A 12,042-nucleotide genomic window follows, 5' to 3' on the forward strand; every position below is an offset into this window, starting at 1 on the left:
GTGAAGTCGGTATGGTTCCATGTGTCATTGTGGGAACAAAGGAGTGTGTTGAAAATGTACGAGTCCTCCTAGAGTACCGCCTGAGTTACCTGGAAGAACTAAAGCAATTGAATCTTGAAAGACAGAAGATTGCAGAGAAACTTTGTCAAGTTAGTGTGAGGTTGCGACCGCTTTCGGGCCAGGGACCAAAGAAGTGTGGTCCACCTAGTGACTGTGTTGCTTCAGATGGCAAGGGAAGCAGGTCCTGTAGTAAAAGGAGCCCAGGTTATAGAGGACCTAATTATACATCGGGCTATAGCACAGACTCTGAAGACTCTAAGCCCTCTAAGACAATGTCCGAAGGAAAGAATGGCGCTTGGGACATGTCTCTAGCCAAAGGTGGCATTGAGAAAGTCAACAATCAGAGCAATGGACAAAGATGTCCTAGAAGAAGAGCCCAATATCGATCTGGACACAGAGAATGCATAGGATCTAGTTACGTCAGAACCTCAGGGCTGATGTACCCAAACAGTAGCCCCTCTAGTGGACTGAATAGCGCAGGGTCGAGCCGCACAGTAGTTACGACTAAGAGAGTGTCTCACTACCACACTGACCGTTTGAGACGGTCATGGAGAGATAGGTCTGACCAGGGACCGTGTCTGAGAAGTGGGTTTCCTGTGACGGGTTTGGTGACAGACGGTATGTCGAGAACTGGAGCTCAAGGTTGTCAAAGTGGGCCCTCTCAACTGGTAGGGCAAGGTGACCCTGCTGCCCCGTCTCGAGGCCCCTGTAGGGTATCGAGTGTTCAACCCTACAAGTTTGAACAGAGGGGGGGGATATGTGAGGTAGCGACCACCAACGTGGTAAATGGTCGCTATATGTCGCAGTGGAGAAGGTCGCTGCGATATTAAACTGAAGAGGTTGCTATGGGACTTGTAGTTCCACAAAGGCTTGTTTCTGCATTTAAGGGTCAGGTTCCCTTTAATAATGCCTGTGTGCTGCACAGGTCTGGATAATCACAGACCTCCACCTGTGGGGGTGTCCAGTCTGATTTAGGAGACTCAGTGTGTGTTCTGCAGAGGGTGAGAGCAGAGCAGGGGGCTCTGGATTTCAGTCTGGGTTTAGACTGGAAGTAGTGTGCAAGCCAGGCTGGTTAGTGCTGTGGCTACTGGACCAAAGCTCTCCTGGAGTGGAGAGACAGACAGGAGTCTGCAGAGTGTCTCTGGGTTCTTGGAAGGAACCACAGCAAGTGTTGTTCGCTGGCTGGCAGGAGCCAGTGTGTACAGGCACCACACTTCCAATAGAGACTGTATTGGACTGGAAGCCCACGGTATGTGATTGTGCTATGTTTTTGCCTTATGCCAGGAGAGGCCTGTTATGTTTAATGTCTGCCGTTTATGACAAGTTTTTTAATAAACGGCTGGAAATCTTTATAAAGAGACTGTACATGTGTTGCTGAAGCTACCTCACACCGCTGCAAGCGAGTGGAACCCCCCAGGTTGCGGGGTGCAACCTTACAAGGGGATATATAAGGGCTCATACTGATATCGGGGCTATGTGAGGGCTCATACTGTGTATAGGAGCTATGTACACATTGATAAGATGATACTGAAAACAACTTGTAAATCTTAAAATCGTTCAATAAATATTTTGAAAACTACTTACGTTTTTTCTTTTTTCACTCTGTCACTGTTTTGCTGATGCAGCATGAAAATAATCTGAAGAGCCTAAAAGGAAGACAAACAATTGGTAAAAAGTGTTTAAATGGAAAAGGAAGGACGGGAGAGATAGTGAGTTTAGAAGTCGGGAACTGAAAAGGGAAATGCTTTTCTCTCACTATGGGGCGAATAGATAGACAGTGAAATATTGGTTTCTTCCATTAAAGATATACAATATAGTATAGAGAAATAATGGGAAGCCACAAATATATCTAATTATATTATGAGCCTCAGTCTAACAAAATGTTATTTACAACAATGGGGGGGAAACGTTTCCTTACTTTTGTGGACGGCTCTCTGTCTCTTTGCTGTCCTTTTTGCTGCTGGAGAAATAGAAGAAAATATAACAAGTAAATAGTAAGTAAAATAATAATGAGGAACAAATCCTAGTCCTATAGCCACACAGACAATGAGGAGAATGTCTGACGTGTCTCATATACGTCGCCAGTCGCCACATGATATAGATCAGACCTGGGAAAAGTGCGGCCGGCACCATTCCCTCCGCCGCCGGCGTCCCAGTGTCACCGCTCTCTTCATTCCCAGGATGCAGACAGTGCTGAATACATTGGAGGACAAAGCCAACGGCTCCTTCTTCCACCAATCACCAAGTGCAATTGAGACAGCAGAGGCGATGACATCACATCATTGTGCCGGCTGTGCAGAGAGTCAGTGCACCGGAGACCAAAGCAGAGCTCAGCAGTGGGGAAACGGGAGCAAGGTGAGTATATGTTTTCCTTATATATATATAATATATACAGTTAGGTGCAGAAATATTTGGACAGTGACACAAGTTTTGTTATTTTAGCTGTTTACAAAAACATGTTCAGAAATACAATTATATATAGAATATGGGCTGAAAGTGCACACTCCCAGCTGCAATATGAGAGTTTTCACATCCAAATCGGAGAAAGGGTTTAGGAATCATACCTCTGTAATGCATAGCCTCCTCTTTTTCAAGGGACCAAAAGTAATTGGACAAGGGACTCTAAGGGCTGCAATTAACTCTGAAGGTGTCTCCCTCGTTAACCTGTAATCAATGAAGTAGTTAAAAGGTCTGGGGTTGATTACAGGTGTGTGGTTTTGCATTTGGAAGCTGTTGCTGTGACCAGACAACATGCGGTCTAAGGAACTCTCAATTGAGGTGAAGCAGAACATCCTGAGGCTGAAAAAAAAGAAAAAATCCATCAGAGAGATAGCAGACATGCTTGGAGTAGCAAAATCAACAGTCGGGTACATTCTGAGAAAAAAGGAATTCACTGCTGAGCTTGGGAACTCAAAAAGGCCTGGGCGTCCACGGATGACAACAGTGGTGGATGATCGCCGCATACTTTCTTTGGTGAAGAAGAACCTGTTCACAACATCAACTGAAGTCCAGAACACTCTCAGTGAAGTAGGTGTATCTGTCTCTAAGTCAACAGTAAAGAGAAGACTCCATGAAAGTAAATACAAAGGGTTCACATCTAGATGCAAACCATTCATCAATTCCAAAAATAGACAGGCCAGAGTTAAATTTGCTGAAATACACCTCATGAAGCCAGCTCAGTTCTGGAAAAGTATTCTATGGACAGATGAGACCAAGATCAACCTGTACCAGAATGATGGGAAGAAAAAAGTTTGGAGAAGAAAGGGAACGGCACATGATCCAAGGCACACCACATCCTCTGTAAAACATGGTGGAGGCAACGTGATGGCATGGGCATGCATGGCTTTCAATGGCACTGGGTCACTTGTGTTTATTGATGACATAACAGCAGACAAGAGTAGCCGGATGAATTCTGAAGTGTACCAGGATATACTTTCAGCCCAGATTCAGCCAAATGCTGCAAAGTTGATCGGACGGCGCTTCATAGTACAGATGGACAATGACCCCAAGCATACAGCCAAAGCTACCCAGGAGTTGATGAGTGCAAAAAAGTGGAACATTCTGCAATGGCCAAGTCAATCACCAGATCTTAACCCAATTGAGCATGCATTTCACTTGCTCAAATCCAGACTTAAGACAGAAAGACCCACAAACAAGCAAGACCTGAAGGCTGCGGCTGTAAAGGCCTGGCAAAGCATTAAGAAGGAGGAAACCCAGCGTTTGGTGATGTCCATGGGTTCCAGACTTAAGGCAGTGATTGCCTCCAAAGGATTCGCAACAAAATATTGAAAATAAAAATTTTTTTTGGGGTTTGGTTTATTTGTCCAATTACTTTTGACCTCCTAAAATGTGGAGTGTTTGTAAAGAAATGTGTACAATTCCTACAATTTCTATCAGATATTTTTGTTCAAACCTTCAAATTAAACGTTACAATCTGCACTTGAATTCTGTTGTAGAGGTTTCATTTCAAATCCAATGTGGTGGCATGCAGAGCCCAACTCGCGAAAATTGTGTCACTGTCCAAATATTTCTGGACCTAACTGTATATATATATATATATATATATATATAGCATGTGTAATTGTAGATTGAAGAGCTATGTGGGTACTCATACAGTATATAGGAGGGCTATGTTGGGGCTATATTGGGGCTCATCCTCTATCTAGTAGAGGTATTTGGGGGCTCATACTGTATATGGCAGTCTATGTGGGGGTTCATAATGTATATAGGACACTGTGTGGGGGCTCATACTCTATAGATGAGCTATGTAGGGGCTCATACTGTATTTAGGAGTACAATGTGAGGGCTCATACAGTATATCGAATGAAAATTATGGTAATAACTCATTGTATAAATAGCACTTTCACATTTTGCTGCATGAGGACAGATCTTCGGCCTTGTAACTACTGGGAAAAACCATTGCATAATTTTGCATCTGGAAGAAAGCAGTTAGGACATAAGGACACATCCTCTGGGAAAAGGGGTTAAAATACTTACATGTTTCTGATGTTGCTCCTGTTCTTTCTCCTCAAGCATTTAGGTATCCACCATTTACATTTGTGTCTTAAAAAAAATCCAGACAAATTGACATTTAGACACTTCACATTATCATTCTGATAAGTATATGACAACAATATATACAGTGATTTGAAACACAGATACTTAAAATATCAGAAAATATCATCTATATGGTGTGTCTCCTAAATAGATGCAATGAGTTAAAGGGAAATTATCAGTTGAATCAAACCTCCTAAGTCATCTATATGGGCAAGTACATCATAGGAAGCTGAAAAAAATTATACCTTGATATCTGCGATCCAATGTCTTATTCCAGAGAAGTCCACATTTCTCTTAATATGTCAATAAGCTGTTAATATCTATGGGCTGGACACAGATCTCTATCCAGAGCTTATTTTCAATAAAAGGAGGAGCTACCAGTGTGAGACATGTATCTTAGGAAAGCAGATTTTCAGTCATTACATGTCTCACACCAGTAACACCCCATTTTATTTAAATTAAGCTCTGCAGGTAGATTCTCTGGGAGATCTGTGTCCAACCAGGGCTGTATTTTGCCTTCGTGCTGCCCTAGGCACTTTAAGTGGTCGCGCCCCTTATTGACAACGTAAAACTGAGTTTTCGCACACGACATCTGTTTAAGGCAGATCTACTCTGTAAAACACTTGAAAAAGTATCAATGAGAAACGAAGGGCACTAACCCCCCCCCCAATGGGAATCACCACGGGCACATCAAAACATAGCATGAGTATAAAATATTCCCACCGTCCCCACTTAAATACTGTGACTGTCACACTGCCCCTAATAAACTACACACTACCCTCCCTTATAAATTATACCCACCACACCTTCCTCAATTATGAAATATGATCTGCACATTGACCTCACATCATGCTGCCCCCTCCTCAGTGTCCCATGCATGCTGCCCCCTCCTCACAATGTCCCATGCATGCTGCCCCCTCCTCACAATGTCCCATGCATGCTGCCCCCTCCTCACAGTGTCCCATGCATGCTGCCCCCTCCTCACAGTGTCCAATGCATGCTGCCCCCTCCTCACAGTGTCCCATGCATGCTGCCCCCTCCTCACAGTGTCCCATGCATGCTGCCCCCTCCTCACAGTGTCCCATGCATGCTGCCCCCTCCTCACAGTGTCCCATGCATGCTGCCCCCTCCTCACAGTGTCCCATGCATGCTGCCCCCTCCTCACAGTGTCCCATGCATGCTGCCCCCTCCTCACAGTGTCCCATGCATGCTGCCCCCTCCTCACAGTGTCCCATGCATGCTGCCCCCTCCTCACAATGTCCGATGCATGCTGCCCCCTCCTCACAGTGTCCCATGCATGCTGCCCCCTCCTCACAGTGTCCCATGCATGCTGCCCCCTCCTCACAGTGTCCCATGCATGCTGCCCCCTCCTCACAATGCCCCATGCATGCTGCCCCCTCCTCACAATGTCCCATGCATGCTGCCCCCTCCTCACAGTGTCCCATGCATGCTGCCCCCTCCTCACAGTGTCCCATGCATGCTGCCCCCTCCTCACAGTGTCCCATGCATGCTGCCCCCTCCTCACAGTGTCCCATGCATGCTGCCCCCTCCTCACAGTGTCCCATGCATGCTGCCCCCTCCTCACAGTGTCCCATGCATGCTGCCCCCTCCTCACAGTGTCCCATGCATGCTGCCCCCTCCTCACAGTGTCCCATGCATGCTGCCCCCTCCTCACAGTGTCCCATGCATGCTGCCCCCTCCTCAGTGTCCCATGCATGCTGCCCCCTCCTCACAGTGTCCCATGCATGCTGCCCCCTCCTCACAGGGTCCCATGCATGCTGCCCCCTCCTCACAGTGTCCCATGCATGCTGCCCCCTCCTCACAGTGTCCCATGCATGCTGCCCCCTCCTCACAGTGTCCCATGCATGCTGCCCCCTCCTGACAGTGTCCCATGCATGCTGCCTCCTCCTGACAGTGTCCCATGCATGCTGCCCCCTCCTGACAGTGTCCCATGCATGCTGCCCCCTCCTGACAGTGTCCCATGCATGCTGTCCCCTCCTGACAGTGTCCCATGCATGCTGTCCCCTCCTCACAATGTCCCATGCATGCTGCCCCCTCCTCAGTGTCCCGTGCATGCTGCCCCTCTCCATGAGCTCCTAATGCTGCCTTCCTCTTTTCCATAATGTCACCTCCATGCTGCCCCATTCATCCTAAGACCACCACACTAACGCTTATGCTGAGACCCCCCCCACACACACTACCCCACTCTTGATATTGACTCCCCTACATTGTTCCACTCCATACTGAGCCCAGACATGCTGCCCCTTCTCCATAATGAGCTCCCAATGCTGGCCCCCTCTTATTCTGAGCCTTTACACTCCCCCCCATCGATATTGTCATTGCTCTATCCCTCAACCCTTGTCCTCTGTCTCTAGCATTGGCCCCTCTCTCCCATTCCCCCAGCAGCAGCCGCTCTCTCCCGCCTTCACCAGCAGCCTCTCCCCCAGCATCAGCCTCTCTCTCCCCAGCCTCCCCCAGCATCAGCCTCTCTCCCCCCAGCCTCCCCCAGCTTCAGCCTCTCTCCCCCAGCTTCCCCCAGCATCAGCCTCTCTCCCCCAGCTTCCCCCAGCATCAGCCTCTCTCCTCCCAGCCTCCCCCAGCATGAGCCTCCTCCAGCATCAGCCTCTCTCCTCCCAGTGTCCCGCAGCATGAGCCTCCTCCAGCATCAGCCTCTCTCCTCCCAGCCTCCCCCAGCATGAGCCTCCTCCAGCATCAGCCTCTTTCCTCCCAGCCTCCCCCAGCATCAGCCTCTCTCCTCCCAGCATCAGCCTCCTCCAGCATCAGCCTCTCTCCTCCCAGCCTCACCAGCATCAGCCTCCTCCAGCATCAGCCTCTCTCCTCCCAGCCTCCCCCAGCATCAGCCTCCTCCAGCATCAACCTCTCTCCTCCCAGCCTCCCCCAGCATCAGCCTCCTCCAGCATCAGCCTCTCTCCTCCCAGCATCAGCCTCCTCCAGCATCAGCCTCTCTCCTCCCAGCCTCCCCCAGCATCAGCCTCCTCCAGCATCAGCCTCTCTCCTCACAGCCTCCCTCAGCATCAGCCTCCCTCCTCCCAGCCTCCCCCAACATCAGCCTCCCTCCTCCCAGCCTCCCCCAGCATCAGCCTTCCTCCTCCCAGCCTCCCCCAGCATCAGCCTCCCTCCTCCAAGCCTCACCTTCCCCCTCCCAGCCTCCCCCAGCGTCAGCCTCTCTCCTCCCAGCCTCCCCCAGCATCAGCCTCCCCCAGCCTCAGCCTCCCTCCTCCCAGCCTCCCCCAGCCTCAGCCTCCCTCCTCCCTCCCTCCTCCAAGTCTCCCTCAGCATCAGCTTCCCTCCTCCAAGCCTCCCCCTCCCCCTCCCAGCCTCCCTCAGCATCAGCCTCCCTCAGCATCAGCCTCCCCCTCCCAGACTCCCCCAGAATCAGCCTCTCTCCTCCCAGCCTCCCCCAGCATCAGCCTCCCTGCTCCCAGCATCAGCCTCCCTCCTCCCAGCATCAGCCTCCCTCCTCCCAGCCTCCCCCAGCATCAGCCTCCCTCCTCCAAGCCTCACCTTCCCCCTCCCAGCCTCCCTCCTCCCAGCCTCCCTCCTCCCAGCCTCCCTCCTCCCAGCCTCCCTCCTCCCAGCCTCCCCCAGCCTCAGCCTCCCTCCTCCCAGCCTTCCCCAGCTTCAGCCTCCCTCCTCCCAGCCTCCCCTAGCCTCAGCCTCCCTCCTCCCAACCTCCCCCAGCTTCAGCCTCCCTCCTACCAGCCTCCCCTAGCCTCAGCCTCCCTCCTCCCAACCTCCCCCAGCATCAGCCTCCCTCCTCCCAGCCTCCCCTAGCCTCAGCCTCCCTCCTCCCAACCTCCCCAGCATCAGCCTCCCTCCTCCCAGCCTCCCCCAGCATCAGCCTCCCTCCTCCCAGCCTCCCCCAGCATCAGCCTCCCTCCTCCAAGTCTCCCTCAGCATCAGCTTCCCTCCTCCAAGCCTCACCCTCCCACTCCCAGCCTCCCCCAGCCTCAGCCTCCCTCCTCCCTCCCTCCTCCAAGTCTCCCTCAGCATCAGCCTCCCTCCTCCAAGCCTCACTTTCCCCCTCCCAGCCTCCCTCCTCCCAGCCTCCCTCCTCCCAGCCTCCCTCCTCCCAGCCTCCCCCAGCCTCAGCCTCCCAGCCTCCCCCAGCCTCAGCCTCCCCCAGCCTCAGCCTTCCTCCTCCCAGCCTCCCCCAGCATCAGCCTCCCTCCTCCCAGCCTCCCCCAGCATCAGCCTCCCTCCTCCCTCCCTCCTCCAAGTCTCCCTCAGCATCAGCTTCCCTCCTCCAAGCCTCACCCTCCACCTCCCAGCCTCCCTCAGCATCAGCCTCCCTCAGCATCAGCCTCCCTCAGCATCAGCCTCCCCCAGAATCAGCCTCTCTACTCCCAGCCTCCCCCCCCAGCTTCAGCCTCTCTCTCCCCCCAGCCTCAGCCTCTCTCTCCCCCCAGCCTCTCTCCCCCCAGCCTTAGCCTCTCTCTCTCCCCCCAGCCTCAGCCTCTCTCCCCCCAGCCTCAGCCTCTCTTCCCAGCCTCAGCCTCTCTCTTCCCAGCCTCCCCCCAGCTTAAGCCTCTCTGTCTTCCCAGCCTCAGCCTCTCTCTCTCTTCCCAGACTCCCCCCAGCCTCAGCCTCTTTCTCTTCCCAGCCTCTCTCTCTTCCCAGCCTCCCCCAGCCTCAGCCTCTCTCTCTTCCCAGCCTCCCCCAGCCTCAGCCTCTCTCTCTTCCCAGCCTCCCCCCAGTCTCAGTCTCTCTCTCTTCCCAGCCTCAGCCTCTCTCTCTCCCTTCCCAGCCTCCCCTCAGCCTCTCTCTTACCAGCCTCTCTCTCTTCCCAGCCTCAGCCTCTCTCTCTCTCTTCCCAGCCTCCCCCCAGCCTCTCTCTCTTCCCAGCCTCACCCCAGCCTCTCTCTCTTCCCAGCCTCACCCCAGCCTCTCTCTCTTCCCAGCCTCCCCCAGCCTCTCTCTCTTCCCAGCCTCCCTCTCTTCCCAGCCTCCCCCAGCCTCAGCCTCTCTCCCCCCAGCCTCCCCTTGCATGATTACAGTGGACAAAAAGAGGCATCGCAATTTGCAACGATCAGCAACTAACCTGTAAGGAGCCCATACATTCTAGGCTCTGCCTCTGCCTTACCTGCTCCGGTGCCCGCCGCCCTGCTCTGGCTGGCTCCTCTTCTGGCTGGCTCCAGCTTCAGACGCGTCCTCCTCCACGGCGTGTGTCACACGGGGTAGTCAGCTGAATGTTGCACCCGCGCGCCTCTGACCCCGGAAGTGCAGGCCATGGAACTTCCGGGGTTAGTCAGCTCACTATGCCCGCCATGTATTGAAATAGACAGCAGAAGTGCGCCTCCGCCCCCCCCCCCCCCCCCCGGAACACAGCCGAGTGTAACAGTGGGAGGGACGGGGGGGCGGGGATGTAAAAAAAAAAAAAAAAAAAATTATAATTTTTTTTTTTTGCTGCCAGAAAGTGCCGCCCCCCGCAATGTGCCGCCCTAGGCACGGGACCACGGGTGCCTAGTGGCAAATACGGCCCTGTGTCCAACCCAAAGATCTTAAGAGCTTATTTACATATTAAACAAACGTGGCTTTCTCTGGAATAAGATTGAAATGTAAAGTGCTGTGGACTATGATGGCGCTATACAAAGAAAAATTATTATTGTTATAAGACATCAGATCGCAGATATTACGGTATCATTTTATTCAGCTTCTTATGACCTACATGCCCGTATAGGTTTAGATGAACATTCGGGCATAGAATTCATGAAATCACATCCACTTTGCTTGGACATTTAGGCCGTGATCACATGTAACATAAATGCTGCGTTTTACCCTGCTTGTTTTTTTGCACCAAAATTCTGCTTTGTTTAACCGTCCAAGAATAAGTGGATGTGATTCAATGAAAACCTCACCCAGTGTCAGTCTAAAGACGCCGCTGAACTGTGGGGTTTTGGTGTTTTTTTCTCTAGAGGCTTCAATGTGGAACCTAAAAAGCATGGAAAAAACTGCAGTTACTTTTTTACTGCAGAATCAAAGCTTTTCTGTACTATAAAAACAGTTAAAAACGCGGCTTCACATCTGCACCTAAAACGCATCAAATAAGGAGGAAAAGCATAAAAAATGCAGCAATAAATGCAATGACCGTTCTAGTGACTTACCTGATGGACTCCGTGCTCGCCCAGGCTTCCTTTACTTCTCTTGGCCTATATGGAAATGTAGCTTTTGTTAGAGCCAGTGACACTTACAGAAAGCCCCATGTATATAGAGCGTTTCGTTAATAAATGCTATGACAATTAGTGTAACTAAAGGGGGCTTACACAGATAAAAAATGCAGTACATTACACATCCACATCTGTATACAGCCTATACTGTATATCTCTCGATCTCTTTACTTACGGTCTGATGTTTTTGTCCTTGATGTTATCCTCCTTGATGTTATCTTCCTTGATGTTATCCTCCTTGATGTTATCTTCCCTGATGTTATCCTCCTTGATTTTATCCTCCTTGATTTTATCCTCCCTGATATTTTCCTCCTTGATGTTATCCTCCCTGATGTTATCCTCCTTGATTTTATCCTCCTTGATTTTATCCTCCCTGATATTTTCCTCCTTGATGTTATCCTCCTTGATGTTATCCTCCTTGATTTTATCCTCCCTGATGTTATCCTCCTTGATTTTATCCTCCCTGATGTTATCCTCCTTGATTTTATCCTCCCTGATGTTATCCTCCTTGATTTTATCCTCGCTGATATTTTCCTCCTTGATGTTTTCCTCGCTAATCTCTATGATGGTGATCTTCTCTTGTGTTTCTTCTATATCTTCTGTCTCCTCAGCACTAAAAAACATAATCCATTATAAGAGAGGGTTAGAGCGTGTACACACATTGCAATTATGGTTTGTTTATTGTAATGGTCTTTGCTGTGATTTTGGAAAAACATAACAAGAAATATGCCTTAATTGAGTAATGTAAACCCACCCTAGTGGAGATAAATCCACCATTCATGAGCAGGAGAAAGTTTTCTGAGGAATTTAGAATTCTATAGGACAGCGCACAGTTCTGCACAGCTCCAGCAGGTGGCGCTGCTGAGCCCAAGAACGCGGCCTCTTGTATTGTGAATAGTGGACAGATCAGCGCCGCTGCGCATTTTTTTGTTTTACCTGCTTTTTTTCAGGCTCCATCTAGAAGCTTATAGAGAAAATAAGCACCAAAACCGCACAGTTCAGCGGCGTCTTTTGATGAACATTCAGGGGAGAATTCATGAAATCACATCCATTTTGCTTGGACATTTAGGCCGTGTTCACATGTAGCATAAATGCTGCAAACATCACCCAGTGTCCGTCTAAAGACGCCGCTGAACTGTGCGGTTTTGGTGTTTTTTTTCTCTAGAGGCTTCAATATGGAGCCTAAAATGCATGGAAAAAATTGCAGTTACTTTTTTACTGCAGAATCAAAGCTTTT

The 12,042-nt window shown here is 50.4% G+C and overlaps 1 long non-coding RNA gene across 2 annotated transcripts; it reads right to left on the reverse strand.

Annotated features, from left to right (window-relative positions):
- Positions 1-4,557: 4,557 nt before the first annotated feature.
- LOC142295324 (uncharacterized) lies at positions 4,558-11,064 on the reverse strand. 2 transcript variants are annotated; one of them, XR_012751421.1, is made up of 3 exons: positions 10,981-10,996; positions 10,743-10,787; positions 4,558-4,623 (listed from the first exon to the last, which is right to left on the reverse strand). It is a non-coding gene; the product is annotated as an uncharacterized LOC142295324 (long non-coding RNA). The 2 variants fall into 2 exon arrangements; XR_012751424.1 differs by lacking the exon at positions 4,558-4,623 and adding an exon at positions 10,421-10,570 and having other exon boundaries at positions 10,981-11,064.
- Positions 11,065-12,042: the final 978 nt, after the last annotated feature.

This window comes from Anomaloglossus baeobatrachus, chromosome 1 (assembly GCF_048569485.1).
Source record: "Anomaloglossus baeobatrachus isolate aAnoBae1 chromosome 1, aAnoBae1.hap1, whole genome shotgun sequence".
NCBI classification, from domain to species: domain Eukaryota; kingdom Metazoa; phylum Chordata; class Amphibia; order Anura; family Aromobatidae; genus Anomaloglossus; species Anomaloglossus baeobatrachus.